The sequence below is a fragment of the Pteropus vampyrus genome, unplaced genomic scaffold (genome assembly GCF_000151845.1).
Source record: "Pteropus vampyrus isolate Shadow unplaced genomic scaffold, Pvam_2.0 Scaffold1, whole genome shotgun sequence".
In the NCBI taxonomy this organism is placed as follows: Eukaryota; Metazoa; Chordata; class Mammalia; order Chiroptera; family Pteropodidae; genus Pteropus; species Pteropus vampyrus.
Window position 1 is genome coordinate 7,941,158 of NW_011888782.1, and position 23,091 is coordinate 7,964,248.

Sequence of the window (23,091 nt, forward strand, 5' to 3'; positions counted from 1 at the left end):
GGGGAGGGGGAGGGCAGGGACAAACAAACAAACAAACAAGGTTTATTACTTTCAAGTCATGAATAGTACACAGCATGCCTGGGGCCACACAACAAGGTTGCAGGGGATAGGGGCAGAGGAGAGAAAGAAAATGGGCCTGGGGTTCTGCTTGTATTGGAGTCAACTGAGGGATCCTAGGGTTTCACAAATTCACTCTTTGTTGGTGAATTTAAAACACAAGAGCAGAAATTAAAGCATAGAACGGGAAAAAACAAGAACCAAACAGTTATCTAAGTCAACCAAAGATCTTTAAACCAAAGGAATCTTTGGAGTTGGGGGTGTCCTGGCCATTTATCTAGTCATGTGGCTGGCAATGTGTTTATTTGAAATAGCTGTCTTTGGCAATGTGTTTATTTGGGATAGCTGTCTTTGAAGTAGACGACCTGGCAATCCACAAAAGCTTAAGTCGTGTATTTGCATGACAATAAAACAATGGGCAGGTGGTCAGGTGCTTACACTACAATCCCAAATAAGGTGAATTCACATAATGAATGCTTGATAACTTTGCTGAACAGAATGGAATAGATACATATATATATCAATTGTACCAAAGGTGGTCAGCACTCAAATAAAATAACCTAGTGTAGCTAGAATATTCTGTGAACGTGCCAAGCCTCAAAAAAAAGTAACCAGCAAACATTGATATTCCTTCCATTATTCTTATTAGAGAGCTTTCTCTATTTTGGTCCTCAGCTCCCCAGATTTTCTTCCTTTTTAGTGAGTTCTCTATTAGCCAGCTAGACATTCTGACATCAGGACAGAACTAGGAGAGCTTGATCAATAGTGTGGTAGCTATGGGACATGTGCAATGGATGGCTTCGGGGGGAAGAGGTGGCCTGAATGCTATTCATCTTGTGCCTCCAGTTTTATTTTCAAAAAACTCTCTTGCTTTAGTTCTGACATTTCAGGTGTGAAGAACAAGTAAGCAAGTTCCCTTAGTAAATATTAAAAAATTATGTCAGAAGACTCTAAGGAGGAGATGTGGAAGCAAAAGCCAGGTAGTGACAGGAAAATGTATAAGAGAAGTCTTAGTCAAGGGAAAGGGAAGAACATCCAGCATTCTGACATGGATAGCCACTGTCTGGGGACATTTAGACTTTTTCTGGTGCAGTAAGGAATCTATTATTTTTTTCTCATTCATTTCCCAAGGGCCTTAAAAACAAATAAAATGATAGAAAAGTATTCTTCTTAAAATATAATGTGGACATTTTTTGGATAGTCTTATGATTTTTTTTTAAAGCCTTCTCTAATTGTGAGAGAATATGTTTATAAAACTCAGAGTTAAAAATAATAATAATTCAGCTCAGAGCAAAGTAGAGCTTTCAAATTTTTTTGTCACCTCTTCCGACATGTGTCTCAACTTTAGGGACTCCACTTATTCATCTTATGTTGGTTATGTTAAAACCATCAACCTATGTCCCTTAAAGCATTAGAATCAAATTCATTGGAATATAGACTATATGGATTTAAAGAAATGATACTTTAATGGTGGCATTTCAAGTGTGAGGGTGATTTTTCAAGGCCTCTTGAATCTTGACATTTTAGCAGTCATCTATTGCATCAATAGAGGACTTTTTCTACAAAACTTGAGAGAATTGGGAGACTCGAATTTCAGTGGCATAAACCCTGGAAAGAGCCCTATTTAAGTGGTCTATGTACATGATAATTTTCAGGTATTTACTTAATATTTAAAGTTCAACCTTTTTGTTCAAAATAAAGGTTCAATTTTTTTGTTCAAATTGATATCCTGCACTGGCTAATTTGATAAGATTGTGATATGGTACATGCTATCAGGGAAATTATTAGTCCTCTAAATCCTACTTAACCTCAAAAGCCCAGACTTGTATATAAGCCTACTTGACACATTCCCTGATCACCCCAACCTTTTGGTATCTTACTTTTCACTCATACCCTATAAATCTTATCCATATATATTTAGCATTTAGCACTTACATGCTCTCAAATTTTAGTTTTTAGGAATGTATTTTGCTGCTTCATTTAAAGTTTATGCTCTTGGAAAGCAGAAGTCATACAGTTATTATCTTTCTGATGTATTGGTCCAGTGGCTCTTTGCTTGGACTCATTATGTTCAGCTCAACTTAACAGAAATATAATGAGCAGCCACTATGTGTTAAAAATGGCATTTCAGAGATGAATAAAATAATGTCCCTACTCTTATGAAGATAACTGACTAGTCAAGAAAGAAATAAGAGCTTATACTTATTTATGTTTGTGACTTCAGCATGTAGCACAGTGGAGCCTTGACTTTACTGTTGGGTACCACACTCATATGACCAATGGCCTGTGTGACATGTCTGATTTAATAGGAATCTCATGCTTACCATGGCCCACAGAGAACTGTTGGGCTTCCCCACTCCACAAGAAGCCTGCTCCTCCTATTTGCTAATGACAACAGCTTCTGGCTATCTGCTAAAAACCTAGAAGCTACCTTTACACTCACATTATCAGCCGATCACTCTGATTTTAGAGCTGAAAAGTATGCCAAGATCCCATCATTTCTCTTTCCATAGTCAAGCTAGCAAGTGTTTCTCTGTAATAACTGTAACAACTTCTTAATTCATTTCCCTGCTTCCATACTCATTGGAATTCTCTTCTTGAAAAAAAATTTGTCTTGCTTACCACTAACTACTTAACATATAGGAGATTTCCTGGTACGAAACAAGAAATCAATATTAAAGAAGTAGGTGAAATTTTGGTGATTGTTGTTGAATATACGTAGACATGAATGAGTAACTTGAGCATCCACTGGGTGTGTGGCTAGGAGCTGACATAGTCTCTGACCTTAAGCTTATGGTTTAAATATATTTGATTATGTGGGCTTTCTATATAAATAAATGAGTAATCCTTTATGAGGCATTAAATGGATGATGGAAATAGTATGTCCTGAGTGAGCTCAGGAAACCAGTCTCAGGCAAACATAAGAATTAAGGGTGGATCTCATCTTCCATACCTGTTTTTATGTTAATAGAAGCTGACCCTTAGCCAAATGGAATTGCCTTTGGCCCTTTAGGGCTGGAAAAGTTTCCAAGTGGGCAAGCATCAGTTCCATGATTTATCTTACTGACTAAATAAATCAGTAATTTCCTGGAAACTGTCATACATTGAAAAGAGTTAGATTTGTTCCCCTATTTACAAGTCTTGTCCTCTTTTAATCTTTCCCTGAATCTCATATTTTTTCTTTTATTTGAAAATTGAGGCTATAGTAGTAACTTCCCAAGGAGTTGTTGTGTGGCTTTAGGATAGAAATGCACATAAATCCATTAGGACAGAGTTTCAAACATACTAAGTTCTCATAAATGATAATATAATAGTAATGTATTAAAGCATTTCTTAAGCTGTGGAATTCTTTAAAAATATAAAGGAGAAGGAATCAAGGCCTTGAAAATAGAATGTTTCTTTTCTGGCATAGAATTTAGATCACATTTTATCTTACATAGTTTTTATTATATTAACTAGGCATATACTAGGTCCCTAATAAAACTTTTTGTAAAAAATTGTGTTTACGGTCAGAAGAAAGGAGGGTCAGAAATTCAGGAATATTTTCTTGTTTATTGAAAAAAATAATTCATATCACATTTAATTGTCCAGATTATAACTAACTCTGGGGTGGGGGAGTCTGAATATTCTTTAGAGTAATTGAAATAATGGTGACATTCTCTGAAAAAAAGACATAATTCAAAGGCTAAATTTTGTTCTAGCCAAGTTTAAACTTTATTCACTGTCCTCTTTAAAGAACAAATTTAAGGCATAGGCTGGGATTTTAAGTTTATTATTAAGAAAAGGAGGTTTTATTTTGTCTTTGACCTTAATGGCTGTGTATGTTTCATAGTTTTCATTACTTTAGCCAGGCTCATGATAAGTGCCCAATAAATGTATTTTAAATAAATGAATAAATGTGTTCAGGAATGATATATATAAGCTTCATGTGACCTCAGACAAGTGGGCAGATGGTTGCCGAGTCCTTAGTCTCTTGAGACAGAGCCCATTTGTCATGACTGATAACATCTATGGCATGGCCTTTTCACCTTCTTTTGGAAGATTTTGCTTCCAAAGAACTTACCTACTTCTAGAAGTTGCACCTCAGACAGCTCAGCATGAAGCTGCTGTTTTTCAAACTTCAATTATAGGCTTCCCAATGATGAAAAATTTTTTTTCTATACTCCCTAAACCTGTGGTGCCTTCCTTTCAGAAATTGTAGAGAGTGGATCTGGCTCTCTGCCACCCACATAAACTGGTCACAGGAAGCCTAGTCTGTGATGCTCATCAGACACAGGAAGCTAAGTCACCTACAAGATTGTGAGAATAAGCTGATCGAGTGTTTGAGTGTGGTAGTCACCACAGTGACTACCAGGCCTGACGGGAGTCTCAGCCTGGCCTCGTGGAGGCTTTCAGCTCCCTTCAACTTAAACGTAGGGCTGTATTAAAAATATCTTCTTTCCATATAGAGCATCATTCATCAGAAGCATCATTCCTCTTCATTCATTTTAACTTACTGGAATCCCCTGTAAGGATCTTCAACTAAATTCTCAAAGTTTGTTTGTGTTTTAAAGTGGGTCTCTTAAAACCAGTTATAAAAAGTGACAGTGTTGATCAAAAACCTAGGCAGAAAGATTAAAATGTTTCTTCTTTGATTTCTGCTCAAAAAATACGAAACTGGGATTTGTCAGAAGAGCAAATGACGATATGCTTTTGGCTCTGAAATAGGTCCCTTGCTTTAGATGTATCTCCCAATATTAAAACTAGGGAATAATAACAGCCCCTTATTCTAGTACTTTGCCAGAACTTTCATTATAATCTTGTAGATGAATTAATCTAAATGTCTGTGTCTACCACTTCTGGCCTACACTGGTTATTGGCATGTTTAGCCACTCCAGGCCCAGGGACAAGAAGATACCTGATAGAACCTCCCTGTCCTGGACTAAGGATTTGGAAGCCTTTTGTCTCCACACAGTATATTCAATGAGTGAACCTGGCCCTGAGTGTAAGATAAACACTAGGTGTGCAGCCTCCTTATTTAAATTTCTGCTTTGGTTTTCATTGACCTCTCTAATTTCCCATCAAGACTGTAAGTAAACTCAAGGATAGTCACATGAGCTCTTATCTCCTTTCCTTTTTGTTTTTCCTGCCAGTTCTCTGCCCTGACCTGGATCTAGACCATGCTGTGGTATCTCTTACATTAACACAGATAATTTCCTCTTCCATAAGACCTTGACACTCAACTTGATTGTGAGAAACATCATAACCAATTTGTTTAGCACTGCTCAAAAGGACCCTGAATTTTAGTCAGGTTAGATATGTCATCTCTTCTATGGCTCTCTTGGCTTCTGGCTCCTCCATCTGCTTTGCTCCCACCTGTAAGAAATAGACTCCAACATTTTGCACAGCTTGGACAACACAATGTAAAATAGAGTAAAACTGGGAATTGAATTCCACTGCTAAGAACACAGGTTCCTGGCTTGAGTGGCCCAGAAGTGATGATAATAATTTTAAGTAATCCTAAAGTAATTCAATTTTCCTAACTTCAGGGAAGAAGGAGGATTTTGTTTTCTTTATGTGGCTGACATGAGTCATTTCTACAAAATCGAGCTTTTTAAAGGAAGGGAATGTGGCAAAAGAAAGCCTTTGGTGTTTCATCTTGCACCCTGCCCTCTACATTGCTCAGGAGGCAGCTGCTGATGAGGACAAGGCTGCTTTTTCTCCAGGGGCCAGTTAGTACCCCAAATATTACCGCAGAGGAATGTCTCCTCCTCCATGTCTCTGGCAATAAACTTAACATGAAGAAAGGTACAATTTTACTTTATAATTTTTTTGGCCACTGAATCCATCTGTTAGGATAAAACCAGAGGAAAAGGGAAAGAATGAAAAAAGGAAGTTTTTTTTTCTTTCCAGTCAAGTGAAGAATTTGTAGCCAGTTTTATTCCCATGGTTTCCAAGCTGTTTTGAATGAAAACCAGCCTTCCAGCTAACTCTTATGGGTGCAATATTGATCAAATAAAAGAGCTCATGAAACAGTTGGTTGGAGGCCAAGAGAAAAGAATGTTACAAGTTTCCCACAGATTCCTTCACCAAATGGATAATGGGTGTGGGTTCACTGAGAAGCAGCAAAGCATTTAAGATCTCTCTCTCGCACACAGTTCCTGCCCAAGGAGTTCACAAGTATTCCCCTCTAGCTAAGGGTTCCCTGTTGTGAGAATGCAAGGTTTTTGATCAAGTCATTTCAATTTGTCCCACAAAACATCTCAAAGAGGGAGAAGTATTTCCTTCACAAATTCTAGTTAGCCCAGCTCTCTATTGTTTTCATACTTTTCCTTTCTTCTTCCTCTTCCTCTTTGCCTTCCTCGCCTTCCTCACCTTCCTTGCCTTCTGCCTTCTGCCTTTCTTTCTTCTTTTTCTTCTTTCTTCTTCTTCTTCCTTCTTCCTTTTTCCTTTTCTTCTCCTTCTTCTTTTTTTTTTTACTAGAGATGTCTCTTGAAGCTTTATTCCTGCTCTCACTAATCTATCTTCTGTATCATGGCAGGATTAAAAAAAAAAAAACAGTTGAAGAAAGAGGGAAATAAAAAATAATAATGTATCGCCTTAATGGAAGTCATACTCTCAAGTCTCCTATTACTTCTGTGCTCAGGTCTGCAAGTCTGATTCATCTTCTCCAGGCTGCTTATTCTGGGAGAGGCAAGTTAGTTGCCTGTAGATTAGAGTGAGTTGAACAGGAGAAACTACAAGGCCAAATCACAGAAGTGTTTTTGTAGGGCTGCTAAGTAAAGGCAAGCTCGAACTCTGATGCTTCTTGCAAAGTTTATTTGTCAGCTATTTTTCCTATGACAGATAAGAAGTCTAATTGGTCACTCTGTCTAAGCAAATGGTGATTTGTGGTTCGGAATAAATTTAATTTTCAGCAACCAGTAAGCTTTATACTCAGAAAAAAATAACTTGGTGGAGAGATAACGTTTTTAAAAATGTTTGAATGTTTTAAAAACAGTTTGCCATCATTGCAAAGAAATATTTTGGTTTCCTAAGTAGGAACATGTATATTCTCTCTTTTAAAAATGCAGAATCTAAAATGGAAAACTCTGATTCTGCTCTTACATTTTTCTGATTTCATTCTCTTTGTCAAATTTGGTCCACACTGCAAATGATTGACCTTGGAAAATTACCTAGTCCCTTTATATCTCAGTGTCCTCATCCATCAAAGGGGCTGATAATGGTACCTACCCCGTTGGGTTGTTACAGGTATTAAATGAGATACTGAGGCAGGTACATGGCAAGCTCTGATTGCAATAGCCTGGTGAAATATATGAATTTAAAATAATTCCAGAAAATATTAGCTTTCACTATGCCAGGCACTATTATAAACGCTTAATATCGATAAGCTCATATAATCATTCTAACAATCCTGTGTATATTAGTCCATTTTTCATATGAAACAAATGAGCCGCAGAGAGAACAAATAACCTGCATAAACTCACACAGTTAATAAATGTCGGTTTCAGGGTTCAATCAGGTAGTCTGACATCCAATCCAATGAAGGCATTTTGCCTCTTGCTGAAATAGCACTCCGTTAATTTACCTGCCTCTGCTCCTGCCCTCTCGTTATTTTATTTTATTTCCTTTATTTATTTTTATTCACCTTATTACTAGCTTGAACAATTTCTTACATGAAAACCTGATCCCATTGTTCATTGAGACACTGCAAAGACTCTCTATTCCTTGAACTGACAAGGTCCTTTAATACTCCATTTATGGCTAACTATCTAGTCCCCTTTGCTAATGCTCTGGCTTTAATTTTATTATCCTGTGTGTGTATATGTGCATGTATATATAGATGCCTTTATACTGTCCCCAACACTGAGCATGCAATTTAACCCTCTATGTGTTTGGACAACATCTCCACTTTGTCTAGAATATGCTTCACCTAACCTGCTTCTCGTCTTTTCTACCTTTGAAACTGCTATTTACTCTTCAAAACTTGGCTCAGTTTTTGCCTTCTTTGTCTCTTCCCAAAACACTTAAGTATTCCATTCCCTTCACTGCTTATAGCAGACTGTATTTTCTAAAGACTATTACAATACCTACAAGCATATGCAATCCTACATTTGGACATTGCCATTGTCACCTTGTCATCAAGGGTGGGAATCTACTTATCACTATCTTGAATTTGGTTGGTCAGGCCCTGTGACGATTTGACCAAGAGCACGCAGAGAAATGATATTATAAATCATAGGCACAGCCCTAACTGGCTTGGCAATTCCTGCGTCTCACAGCTTTGAACCACCATGTAAAATCTTGGCTACTTTGGTGAACAGAGATGCAGCCAAGAAGGGCACCAGGGTGCCAGACATATGAATGAGGGGGCCATCTTTGATATCTGGCCTAACTGAGTTTGCAGGTGACTTCAGCAATAGCCAAATAGACTGTATCTGACTGAAACCAAACAGAAAACAAGCAGGAACTGCCTAGCCGAGTCCAGAAATTGGAATATGAAACCATGACAGATAATGATAAATTTTTTAAAGCCATTGAGTTTTATGTGGATTGTTATGTAGCAATAGACAACCAGAATACTATTTATCTGGTTCAAAGAAACTTCGTTATGTCTGTGTATACTTCATTTATTGTATTCACATCTTTGTATGTTTGTCTCCTTTTCTACACTACAAACATCTTGACCATTGCGGCCTTGTTTTATAGGTTTGTAACATCAGTGCTTGAATCATTGTAGGCTTTTAAATATTTGTTAAAGTAAGTGTACAGGGTGGATTTGTTTATATTTCTTAAACTTGGTGAGAAGAAAAAAAGACAACTTTATAAAAATATATATTTTTAAGCTCCTCAATAGGCCATATTTTTTTAGTATCCTGTCCTCAACTCCTATATCCACAACAGTTACAAGATAAATAAGTAATAGGGATGCAGTATATAGCCTAATGACTGTAGTCAACTCTGCTGTATGATATACATGTCAGTTGTTAAATTCTGAGTTCTCATCTTAAGGAAAAAGACATTGTTTTCTTTCTCTGTTGTGTGTGTGTGTGTGTGTGTATATACACACACCACAACTTCTTTATCCATTCATGCATTGATAGACAGGTTCTTTCCATGTCTTGCCTATTGTAAATAATGCTGCTGTGAACACAGGGGTGCAGATATCTTTTAAGTTAGTGCTTGTTATTCCTTTGGATATATTCTCAGAAGTAGAACTGCTGGATCATATGGTAGTTCTATTTTTAATTTCTTAAGGATCCTTCATGCTGTTTTTCAGTGACTATACCTGTTTATAATCTACCAACAGTACACAAGGGTTTTTTTCAAATTCTCACCAGCATTTGTTATCTTTTGTCTTTTTGATGATGGCCATTTTAACAGGTGTGAGGAGATGTCTCATGTGGTTTGATTGCATTTTTTAGTGACTAGTGGTGTTGAGTATCTTTTCATGTACCTATTGGCCTTTCATGTACCGTTTTGCAAAAATATCTATTCAGGTCTTTTGCCCATTTTTAATTAGATTATTTGTTTGAGATCTTTTTTGCTGCTTAATGTAGACTTATGGCTACGAGGTTTTTTTCTTAAAATAACTTTTGCTGCATCTTATAAGTTTTGGTATGTTGTGTTTTCATTTTCATTTGTCTCAAGAAATTTTTTTACTTCCCCTTTAATTTCTTCTTTGATTCATTGTTTGTTTCAGGAGAATGTTGTTTTTTCCCATGTATTCATGAATTTTCCAGTTTTCCTCTTGTTATTGATTTCTAGTTTCATGCCATTTTGGTCAGAGAACTTTGTATGATTTAAGTCTTCTTAAATTTGGTAAGACTTGTTTTGTGGCCTAACCTATGGTCTATCCTCAAAAATGTTCCATGCATGCTTGACAAGAATGTGTATTCTGTGGTTTTCAGATAAAATGATCTGCATATGACTGTTAGATCCATTTGATCTATAGTGTTGTTCAAATTTGCTGTTTTCTTACTGATACTCTGTATAGATAATCTATTCCTTACAGCAAGTGGGATATTAAACTTCCAAATATTGTATTGTTTCTTATGTCTCTGTTAGTTTTTAGCTCTTTTAGTTTTGATTTATGTATTTAGGTGTTCCAATGTAGGGCACATAAATATTTACAATTGTTATACTTCTTGATGTATTGACCCTTTTATAACTATATAATGACTTTCTTTGTGTGCCTTTTTAACATTTATAGTTTAAAGTCTATTTTATCTGATATAAATATAGCTACTCCTGCTTTTTTTTTGATTACCATTTGCTTGAAATATCTTTTTTCATACCTTCACTCTGTCTATGTGTGCCTTTAAAGCTAAAGTGAGTCTCTTATAGGCAGCATATTATTGTATTTTGCTTTTTGATCCATTTAGCTGTTCTGTCTTTTGATTAAATAATTTAATCTGTTTACTATTAAGGTAATTATTGATAAGTATGAACTTATTATTGCCATTTTGTTCATTTGTTTTCTGGTTGTTTTCCATTGTTTCTCATTTCTTATGCCTTGCCTTTTTTTTTGTTCTTTGATATCTGTGGTATCTTTGTATGCTTTGACTTTCTGTTACGTTCTTTAGTGTAATTATTACCATTTTTTTTCCTTACAGCACCATGAGTCTTACATAAAATATCGTAAAATTATAGCACTCTTGTAAACTAATAACAGCTTAACTTCAATAGAATTCCTTAGCTTTTAATCCCCGCTCCCTTAAATTTTAGGTTATCAATGTCACAATTTACAAGTTTATTGATATTGTGTCACAGATAACAGATTATTGTAGTTATACTTATTTTATTACATTTGTTTTGAAACTTTTAAATAGAGTTGTAAGTGAATTATGCTCTACCATTATCATATTAACAGAATTTAACTTCAACTGTATATTTCCTATTACCAATGTGTTTTACTTGTCTTCTTATGTTTTTATGATGTTAATTAGCATTCTTTTATTTCCACTCAAAGAACTTTCATATATTTTTGATATGTTGTGCCATTCTCTTCTGGCCTGAAAAGTTTCTGTTGAGAAATCTGCCTATAATGTTATGTTGAATCCTCTGTATGTAACTTCTCTGTTTTCTCCTACTGCCTTTAAAATTATTTGAGTTTGACTTTTGACTATTTAATTATAATGTGTCATAGTGTAACCTTATTTGGGTTCAATTAATTTGGAATCCTTTAGGCCTCATGAATCTGGATGTATATTTTTCTTTTCAGGTTTGGGAAGTTTTCAGCTATTATTGCTTTAAAAATACTTCTGTCCCCTTATCTTTCTCTTTTGGATTTTTTTTTTTTTTTTTTTTTTTATGCGAGGCAACCCTTGGTTGACCTCACAGATTGCAAGGACTTTGTCAGCTTACAATCCCTTATTTTTTAATTTTTTATGCTTATAGCACCTGGTCTTCCTAGGTGGTCTCCCATCCAAGTACTAACCAGGCCCAACCCTGCTTAGCTTCCAAGATCGGAAGGGATTGGGCTTGTTCAGGGTAGCATGGCTGTAGACTACTTCTGGATTTTTCTTAATGTAAATATTGTTTCTTTTGATTGTGTCCCATAAGTCTTGTAGGATTTTTTCACTCTTTTTATTCTTTTTTTTCTTGTTTTGCCTTCTGACTGGATAATTTCAAATGCCTTATCCTCCAGGTTGCTGACTTTTTCTTCCCTATGTTGAGTCTGCTTTTGAAGCTCCCTATTGAATTGTTCAGTTCAGTTACTGTATTTTTTAGCTCTAGGATTTCTGGTTTTTTTTTTTAATGTTTCGTATTTTTCATTGTTTTAACCTTATTTTGTCGTCTATGTGTTTTTGTAGTTCCCTAAACTTTAAGAGAATAATTTTGAATTCTTTGACGATTCACAGATCTCCATTTTTTTAATATTTATTATTGGAGCTTTATTAGTTTCCTTAGGTGGTGTCTTATTTATCTGATTGTTGATGATCCTTGATTCCTTTTGTGGGTATCTACACATTTGAGTAAGTGGTGGGATCTTTCAGATTTTGTGAGTTTGCTTTGGCAGAGACAGTTCTTCACTAATCAACTCAGTCTGGGTTTCTTGAGATGTCTGCTGATTGGTTTTCAGACAGGTTGGGCCTGATTTAGGGTCTATCTTTGGGCGAGGCAACTATTTAAGCTCCGAGGTTGGTGGTCATAGTGTGAGCTATTAGCTGAGAACAACAGCTGAATAGGACTGCTGGCCTGGTTCCCTGCCCAAGTGAGGCTGTAGAATTGGCTTCACGTTTGCCTAGATTTTCTTGTCAGGTTTATCGGATGGTAGAGACTGGGTACTGTACTCATAGTACATGGGGATATGAATTAGCTTCCCTACGCTGGTGGGACATCAGAGTCAGGGTCTGTATGGCTCATTGTTTGGGGACCTGAATCAGGCAAGGATGTACAATGAATTCCTTGGACAGATAAGGCCACCGTTTTTGCTGTGCTGATGGGGAGAGCCACAAGCTGTGCCCTCTGTCAAGTGCTACTGTAAATTGGACTATTGAGTGAGCTACTCAGCTTCTCATGTTCTCTGGTTAGGTTTCCTAGTCAGATAGGCTGAAGGCTAAATTCATCAATGAGTGGGGCTATGAATTAGTTTCCTAATCTGAGCATAGCAGGAGTAGCAGCTCTATAAAGCTCTTTGTTTCTTGTCTTAACTCAATCCACTTGTACCCCACATTTCCTGGCTGAACAAGTCAGTTATCATTTCCTCATATTTCCTCCCTTATCATATCATTTAACTCCCAAGTACTCCAGGATTCATAGTCTGACAGTGATTGATGGTAAAATCTAGTATTTATTGAATAATATAGACCTTATATTCAGATATAATATTGACTTGTTAATTGTTTTATGTGTAAATATCCACTCTCCATCTGCTGGATTACTATTTGGATCTTTTGCTACTTTTAAATAACATCGTGACAAGTATTATGCTAAATATATGGAAGGTATTAAATTTGGTTGAATTGCTTAAATCAAAAGAATGACAATTATATTTTCAGGAAATAGTCCAGTGTGTTAGGTTGTTGTGGGGTTATTTGACAACAAACGTATATTGTAGAGAGAAAAAAATTTCACAAACTCAAATTATACTGCATAGACATCCAACCCATTATTTTTTTTAACCCACTATTTTTTTACTGCTGTTTTAAGAATGGATGGGGTAACATATATACATAAAATTTGAAGTGTTCCAGATTTAGGTATTCGTCTGTTTCACCTGCTGAAAGTCTTATTGAAAGACTCCTGAACCTAAATGAGCCACATACTCAGCCAATGAGATGTCCACATGTAGTTCAGCTATTATTTTAGATATGAGTCATGTGCATTTGGTACAAGATGGACTATCATATGCCAAAGCATATGTCTTCCTCTGAAGCCAAATGCACATAATGTATGCTCGGAAGTAAAATATTTGTAAGTGTATTGTTTATCAAAAATTAATGAGAGTAACTGTGAGAGTTTACACTATTTGGGTTACTTGTAGAGCTGTTTTTGCAAAAAAAAGTCAAGTATTGTCTTTTCAAGCTGTGATGCTGTCTTTCTACGCCTCCACTCTGAAACACACACCCACCCATCCACCCCTCTCCACACAAGCACACACGTGCTAACACATATTTACTGTGAGGGTAGGGAGAGTACTGGAAGCCCTATTAATAGATCTTCTTACTCAGTTTCTTTTCTTCATAGCATAGGAGAGTAATCATTAAAAGTTCACTTCTGGAAATATTCACATTTCCACTGGGGAAAAAAATCTATGTAAATTTGAAACAGGAGCCATCAAAAATGCACTATATGTATACTTACATAAAGCTTCCTGGTTTTGGAAGTACATTCTAAAACAAGTACATTCACTTATAAGACCTTGTGTAATTTTAAAGTAATCTGGTAGCAAATATTGTCATTTTCATTTTATAGGTGAAGGAATTGAGATTCCACTTTCATAGTAGGTTTTGATGGAGCCAGGCCTTGAACACTTATTTTCTGCCTCTACCTCCAGGGTGGTTTCCACTGCATGTAGCTGTTCAGCATCATTCTAGGGTGATATCATATTAGGAAACAGTTGATATTTAGATTAAATGCTTGATTGGGGATGAGAGCTGGGATAGTTGTGTTCAACATCATCACCACCATACTTGCCACTTGTGAATTTCAAGAGAATGTCTAGTATAGAGAGGTTTGGCTGCACCATCAGGGCATGCAGTGATGTCTCTGGTCCTTGGCAAACCAGCATTATAAAACTTTTTCAAAGATGATGACATTTCCTCTTTCTAAACACATCTATCTTAAACCTAAACACTCAATCAAACTTCATGGTATACTTCACAGCAGTTAGGTGTTGTGGATTCTCCTTAAACCTCTACATTTAATCATTATTCAAATCCTGACAAATCTATTTTATTCCATTCATTATACCACTCTCTCTTCTATCTCACCTATATTGCTTTAGCTCAAACTTCTGTCACTTTTCTCCAAGACTATTGTTGAAATCCTCTAACAATCTGATTTCCTTGCCTTCAATCTCTCCTTTCTCAATTATACCTTGCACACTGTGGTGATATATTAGTGAAAATCTGACCATGTCTCCTACAAATCCCATTTGTTCTAAGAGTCTTACAAGCACAGGATTATATGTGTTTTCTAGTTATGGGATCTGGAATAATCAGCATTTTTCTATCTTACTATGCTGTTTTGATGCGAGATTGCTTTATGTACATTTTGTATGTTCTAGATCCTTTCTAACTTTTTAAACTAGGTACCAGGTAGACTGTATGACACTATTGGCTATTTAATCTTAGACTAAAACCACACTCCCCAAGCCACTTTAAATGTTCTAGTAACTACATTAAACAAATTTTAAAAGAAATAGATTACATTAATTTTAATGGTATTTTTACTGTACCTGATATATCTATTTCAACATACAATCCATACATGAGATACAATTATTCATGAGATATTTCCTTGTTAATACTAAGTATCTGAAGTCTAGTAAGTTTATTTTTTACTTACAACACATCTCAGTTCAAACTAACTGCAATGATATATTCTTAGGGAAAATCTAACCATTTCTCCTACATGTGAGATAACTACATGTGACAATAGCTACCACGTTTAACAGCACAAGGTTAGAATTCCTTGTCCTACCTGCTCTCCCTCTCCATCCTTTCATGGCCAAACTTCTAGAAAATGTCTGTCCTTGCTTTCTGCACTTAATCACCATTCAATTATCTTCAATCCCAGCAGTCTCTTTTGTCACACTTATGCACAGAAATGATTCTTGCCAAAGACCCCAATAATTTTCTTGTTGCCACATTAATACCAGTCCTCTATCTAATCAGTAGTAGCTCTGGATCAATTAAGGTCCAACCAGGGACATACAAACTATGCCAGGTACTTCACATGAAGGGTATTTAATACAATAAAAAGCTATTACAAAAATGGAAGAATTAAAATAACCTTAAATCTGTTTAGATATTAATTTTAAAAGGGGGGAAAGAATGGTGCCAAGTGAAGCTAGAAAATTATTTAGAGAAACGTAATGCAGAGTCTTGCAAGCCATGTTTAGGAATTTGAGTTTTGGTGGAAAGAAGGAGCAAGAACAGAGGCAAATTAGTACATGAAGTAACCCCAGGAAACTTAACTGTCCCTAGGTTAGGGTAAATAAGACAAAAGGTAATTCTGCCACAACTCAGGAGCACACTTACAGCTGACACTGGTAGAAATAGAACTCATCCTATCAATCTCCCCTCCCCCTGCAAATAATTCTCTTCATTCTCTATCAGAGTTATTCCACCTTGGCCAATGAACAACATCATAGTCAGGCTGAAATTTATCAAAGCTGTCTTTCATCCCAGCATCCAGTCAGCAAGTCACATCTACTCTGCTTACTAAAGTAGACGAGAACCTTGAAACCAGAAAGTTGCTTAGGAAGAAAACTTGAAATAAGGTAAAAGAGGTTACCTAAGACAGTAAATTTTCAGGTGAGTGTATAGCAAAATAGTGCCCAATGAAGTGGTTATATGTATTCCCGCTCTATTTCTATGTGTTTTTTTTTTTTTTTTTGTAAGGATTAGTATACGGTATCTGCAGTTAACCCATATACTGCTCTACCAGGTGCTAAACTGTCAGTTGGGCAGCCACAAATTCGCAGTGAAGTCAGGAACAAATGTGTTTATTAGCATCTACATTTACTGCTGTCCAAAACATTCACATGAAAATACTCACCTTACTCCCTGCCCACCCCTCCATCTGCATGCTGCTGGCAAAGGGGAAACTCAAGCTGAAAACTCTCTGAGTCCCCTACATTCAGCCAGCTTTCTAAGTGGACATCTCAGTTCCAGGGAAGGGTTAAACAATGCTGTGCAGGAAGCCAGGCTTCAATGGCAGAGCAACACAGCCCTGAACTCTCCTAGGAAGGCGAATGCATCCCCTAATGAAGTGCAGCTGATGGGGTAATGCAGCGAAGCAGCTGCACTGAGCATTTCCCAGCCTGCAATCACACAGAGCTCAAATCATGTTTCTAATTCACCCACTCTAATTAAGATGGATTGGAAGAAGATGCAAAGCATTCTTTTTTTTTTTTTTTTTAGAAAAACCTTAGAGGTCATCAAGCATCACAACATTTTAAAAATTTGGGCAAATCCTACTGAGGACAAGTAGTGGGGTCTATTCTTGGCAGAGAAGCTAGAACCTTTGTATAAAATACAGATCTCGAACACTCCTCATTTTCTGATAAAAAGAAATAGTTTATGGATCAGATAACTTTTATTAGCTAACATTTGAGTGAGTAATTATAGAGGGTAATAGTCAAAATAATATGTTGTCCACTTGAAAGAAATAATATCTTCTAGGAAAAATATGTCCAGTATGTAATATCTGGCCACATTGATTGAATAATTGGATACACATTTGCTCACACAAGGCCTCTCAGGATTTCTGAATCTTCAGTATATGTAAATTCTCCTTCACCAATAGAAACTTGAGTAAATCAGTTTGGTCTAGCATTTACCTTAGCTGTAAACTACACAGACTTGAAACTGGAAAACTTTTTTGTATGAGTCCATGATTGTCCTTTGGACCCCTGTAATCTCAGAAAAAGATTCGATCACACAGGCCCAAAGACAGAGTCATGTAAAAGATGGGTGTTTCTCTTCCATGCTCCCTAAATCATCCTAACGCATGAGTTTTATAAATTTGAATAACTATGAAGTTTTTGAGTCAAATGATCAATTTGACAGTGTTCAATTCCACAAATATTTATTAAGCATCAATTATGTTCCTTTGCTGTGAGTGGTAATAAGATAGGACTCTTGCTCTCCACAAGTTTCTTAACTTTCTTATTAAATTTTATTTGAAAGTTATAAAACAATATGAGATTGTCTTAAGAGATAAGGACAAGTGTGCAAAGCCAGGAGGCTTAAAAAAAAAAATAACAGAGGGCCAGAACTATTAGAATGACTTTATTTAGAAAAAGAATAGGGATAGTGAACAAAGTAGAATATTTTCAAATGAATTGGGTTGGGTAGGGTAGAAAACAAAGATGTGTGGAGAATTGTTAGTAAGTTGCCGATGTAGATTTGTGTAGATAATGTGGGCCTGTTTATAAGGAGGCGAGAATTGATTCTTAAGTAGCTGCATGCTTAAAAATTATTATTTTGGAAAGAATTACTCTAAAATTTCTTTGAAATTGTTTTTAAGGCCATAAGAACATATTTGTCTTATGGGTTTTCTCAGTACCTTCTCAAGGTCGAGATGTGTGGAAAGTTCTCCAAAGTTGTACTAAAAGTGGCCCAAACTCTGATCTTCATAGACTTATTCTGCTGTTCTCTCTTTTCCACCCCTGCTTTCATTTTAGGGATGATTTCCTTTTCATGGAGACTGTATCACATGCACATAAAATTTGGCTACATTCTGTCATTTCACTGAAAATTTAATTTCAATTCCAGTTCTAGTTCTTAAAATCACTTCATGCATAAGCAGTATGAGAGGTCGTATTTCAATTGGAATGAAATAAAAACATCAAGAATAACCAGTTATACTCCAGGAGTAATGTACTGTTTCTAGAGGATTTCAGTGTCAATGCAAACATTTTCCTTTATTCACTCAACATTTATTGGATGCCTTTTTTGACTCCTGTATTATGCCAGAAATTCTAAAGCACAGACCCACTAACAACTAACAGTGTCTAACTTTTAGTACTTTTTTCCCTGAGTGTGTAGATCACAGTGGCACATAGACAAACATTAGCTTCATAGAATAGGAGTTCAGATTTATAAGTATGATTTATGAGTGGTTGATAAAGATCTCCTGCTAAGATGCTACTAGCCAGGAAGGAATTGTAACTAATGGGTACAGTTCTACAGGATAGAAATTAGAGTATTTGGGGCAGTAGAAAAGAAGAGACACCTAAAGAAAATTATTCCTAGTTTTATGTTTTACCTGAGGCTGAGTCTTCTCTGTATACTGTCAGAGAATGGTACATTCTTTCTGGTTCAAGCCCAACTGTAGAGGGTTCGCACATACATTTTCAACATCCAAAGGACTTTATCTGCCAGTAGAAGTAGCAAATGTTACATTTTTAGAGAATGGGGTCCTAAATTACATGCAGCTGGCAGCAAATTTGTGAGGACAGCTTCTGTGTGGGGTCAGGGAAGTCTACTATTGCTTGGGACAAAAATCAGGAAAGGAGAGAATGGGAAAGGGAAGAGAGAAACCTTCCTTTCCTTCTGGGTTTTCATTGCCAAAAAGGGAATATCAAAATAATTTCAGCTGGCCGATGAATGGTGAAATATCCCAGGCAGGGAGCTGCACAATTTAAGAGAATTAATTTTGTAGTTTTCTGCCAATTTTTTTTCTTCCCAACCTCTCCCCTGCGGAAATGCTTATGTCTTAGTCACATACCAGATGAATAAAATGAGCACAGAGCCTGCTGTAAAGAGCTAGAGTTGTGGTCATAATCTGCTTTGGAAGACAGTCAAGGACTAATTAGGCATGTCTCTCTCCCTATTAAGTTTTGACAATCTGGAAACATGGCGGCAGCACAAGGAAGGGTCTGCCGACAGAGGCTCTTGAGTAGAAGAGACTGTTTTTAAGACTAAGAGCTTTATGAAGTTAGTCATCTGGAATTATTTGTCCTATTGGTTGCTTCCTGTATCTCCTACATTGGTGCTCTTAAAATCTGGCTAATGATTGCATTCATTAGGGGAACATTTTTTCTTTAAATATATGTGTGTTCTCAACCTTCATTTTAGATTTCCTGAGAAAGAATTTCCCAGGGTGGGTATCAACAATCTATAGTTTCAAAAACATTTCCTAAGTCTTTCTAATAATCACCCCAGTTTCACATCCACAATCTAAGATGATACGACTTTACCTAGAAGGCTCATCTACTCAATGGTAGAGCTATGGAAGAAGGAATGCTTTTCTGTTGCTGTATAACATACCTGCAAAGTTCTAGAGCAAATGAGAAAGTTGGTTCTCCATTTATTTTATTGAGTGCCAGTAATCCAGGCACACCTGAAATAAATATAATATTGAGTGTCAGCTGTAACCGAAAGTTGAAAGAGACATTGGAGGTTACTTTGGTTATTAAACAAATATTTTTCTGAAAACTGCTAGCCATGGATAAAAGGTCCTCCCTTTAACAACGAAACCTACCAAGGCTTGGCAGAACTCCATCTTGCATTAGAGAAGGGAACATCTTCCTCCAGAAACTCTGCAATTGGCAGACTGTTACATGTACAGGTGGTGATGGCATTCAGTTAATTTTTTCAAACACTTTTTTTCCTTTTTATTGAGAAATAGTTGACATGTCACTATATATGTTTAAGATGTATAGCATGATAGTTTAATTTACATATATAATGAAATGGTTACCACAGTATATTTAGTTAACATTCATTATTTCATATAGGTACAATATCAACAACTTTCATATATGTCATACAGCACCGTTAACTACAGTCATGTTGTATATTATATCCCTAGTACTTATTAATTTCATAACTAGAAGCTTGTACATTTTAACCACCTTTCTCCATTTCCCCCTACCCCCACCACCCACGTCTGGTAACCACAAATCTGAGCTCTTTTTCTGAGTCTGATGTTTTGTGAGCGTGTTTAGATTCCACATATAACCAAGATCACACAGTAGTTGTCTTTCTCTGTCTGACTTATATTACTTAACATAATGCCTTCAGGATCAATCTATGTTGTCCCAAATGGTAGGAATTCCTCATATTTTATGGCTGAATATATATCACATCCTCTTTATCCATTCATTTGTCAATAGGTTGTTTCCATGTCTTGTCTATTATAAATCATGCTGCTATGAACAAAGGGCACAATATCTTTTTGAGATAGTGTTTTTGATTCCTTTGGACATATTCCCAGAGGTGGAATTGCTAGATCATATGGTAATTTTGTTTTTAATTTTTTGAGGACCCTCCATACTGTTTTTCATAATGAATGTAATAATTTCAGTCACACCAACAGTGAATAAGGGTTTCTTTCCTCTTCTCCACATCTTTGCCAGCATCTATTATCTCTTTTTTTGATGACGGCCATTCTAATAGACATGAGATGATATCTCAATGTGGTTTTAACTTACATTTGCCTATTGACTAGTGATTTTGAGCATCTTTTCATGTACCTGTTCACCATTTGTGTATCTCCTTTGGGAAAAGATTTATTCAGGTCATCTACTCTTTTTTTTAATTGTACTGTTTATTGCTATTGACTTGTATGAGTTCTTTGTTTTAGATATTAGCTCCTTATTAGATATATTGTTTTAAAATATTTTTCCCATGCCTTTGTCTTTTTACATTGTTGATCATTTCTTTTCCTGTGCAGAAGCTTTTTAGTTTGATGTTTCACTTGTTTATTTATTTTTTTATTTTGTTGCTTGTTTTTTAGATGCGACTTCTGAAAATCATTGCCAAAAATTATGTCAAGGAACCTATGTTTTCTCCTAGGAGTATCATGGTTTCAGTTCTTACATTTAAATCTTTAATCCATTTTGAGATAATGTCTGTGAGTAGTGTAAGATAAGGTTCAAGTTTCATTCTTTTACATGTGAATATCCAATTTTCCTACACCATTTACTGGAGAATCTGTCTCTTCTCCATTGAGTATGTTTGGTTCCCTTGTCAAATATTAGTTGACCGTATATGCTTGTGTTTGTTTCTGGCCTCTCTATTGTTTCATTGGATAATTTGTCTATTTTTATGCAAGTACTATACTGTTTTAATTACTGTAGTTTTACAGGATAGCTTGAAATTTGGAAGTGTGATGCCTCCTGCTTTCTTCTTTTTTCTCAAGATTGCTTTGGCTTTTAAAGGTCTTTTGTGGTTCTATATAAATTTTAGTATTATTCTAGTTCTGTGAAAAAAGCCATCGGAATTTTGATAGGGATTGCATTGAATGTGTAGATTGCTTTGGGTAGTATGGTTACTATCTATGAGTACGGTGCATAATTCCATTTATTTGTATATTCAATTTCTTCAATGTCTTATAGTTTTCTCATTACAAGTCTTTTACCTCCTTGTTTAAATTTATTTCTAGGTATTTTATTTTTTGATGCAATTGTAAATAGGATTATTTCCTTAATGTCTCTAATTGTTATTGGTGTAAAAAAAATGCAACCAATTTCTGAATATTAATTTTTTATCCTGCTACTTTACTGAATTAATTTACCAGTTCTAATAGTATTTTGGTGGACTCTTGGGTTTTATATATATATATAGGATCATGTCATCTGCAAATAATGACAGTTTTACTTCTTCCTTTCCAATTTAGATGACTTTTATTTCTTTTTCTGATTGCTGTGACTAGGACATCCGATACTATGTTAAATAGAAGTGATAGAAGTGGACATTTTTGTCTTGTTCTTAAGGAAAATACTTTTTGCTTTTCATCATTGAGTATGATGCTAGCTGTAGGTTTATCATATATGGTCTTTATTATGTTGAGGTATGTCCCTCTATTTCTACTTTGCTGAGAGTTTTTATCATGACTGGATGCTGGATTTTGTCAAATCCTTTTTCTGCATCTATTGATATGATCAAATGATTTTTATCCTTCAGTTTGCTTATGTGGTATATCATGTTAATTGATTTGTGGATATTGCACTTATCTTGCATCCTTGGAATAAATCCTACTTGATCATGGTGTATAATCTTTTTAATATATTGCTAAATTTGGTTTGCTAATATTTGTAGAGGATTTTTGTATCAGTGTTCATCAGGAATTTTGCACTATAATTTTCTTTTTTTGTAATGTCTTTGTCTGATTTTGGAATCAGGGTAATGCTGGCCTCATAAAATGAACTTAATAGTCTTCTCTTTAATTTTTTTGAAATAGTGTGTTTTGACTGGAGCATTTAATCCAATTACATTTAAAATTATTTTTGATAGGCGTGTAGCTATTGTCATTTTATCATTCATATTTTTTATCTTTTCTTCTTAAAGTAGTCCTTTTAACATTTCGTGTAATACTGGTTTGGTGGTGATAAACTCCTTTAGCTTTTTCTATCTATCCTTCGATTCTAGATGATAGCCTTGCTTGGAAGAGTAATCTTGGTTACTCTTCCAAGATTAGGTTTTTACTTTTCATCACTTTGAATATTTCATGCCAGTCTCTTCTGGCCTGCAAAGTTTCTGTTAAGAAATCTTCTGACAGTCTTATGGGAGCTCCTTTGTAGGTAACTAATTGCTTTTCTCTTGCTACTTTTTAGATTCTCTTTTTGTCTTTTACTTTTGACATTTTAATTATGATGTGTCTTAGCATGGGTCTTTTTGGGTTTATCTTGTTTGAGACTCTTTGTGATTCCTGGACTTGCATGTCTATTTCTTTCACCAGGTTAGGAAAGTTTTCAGTCATTATTTCTTCAGATAGGTTTTCGATCCCTTGCACTCTTTCTTCTTCTTTTGGTACACCTATGATACAAACGTTATTACACTTGATATTATCACAGAGGTCCCTTAAAATATTTTTATTATGGGGGGAATGCTCCAGGAGTGTCCCTTGTGTGGGCCGTGTATGCCTCCTGTA

At 35.7% G+C, this 23,091-nt stretch overlaps 1 pseudogene; it reads right to left on the reverse strand.

The window, feature by feature from the left end:
* Positions 1-11,427: 11,427 nt before the first annotated feature.
* On the reverse strand, positions 11,428-11,546 carry LOC111736996 (annotated as a pseudogene).
* Positions 11,547-23,091: the final 11,545 nt, after the last annotated feature.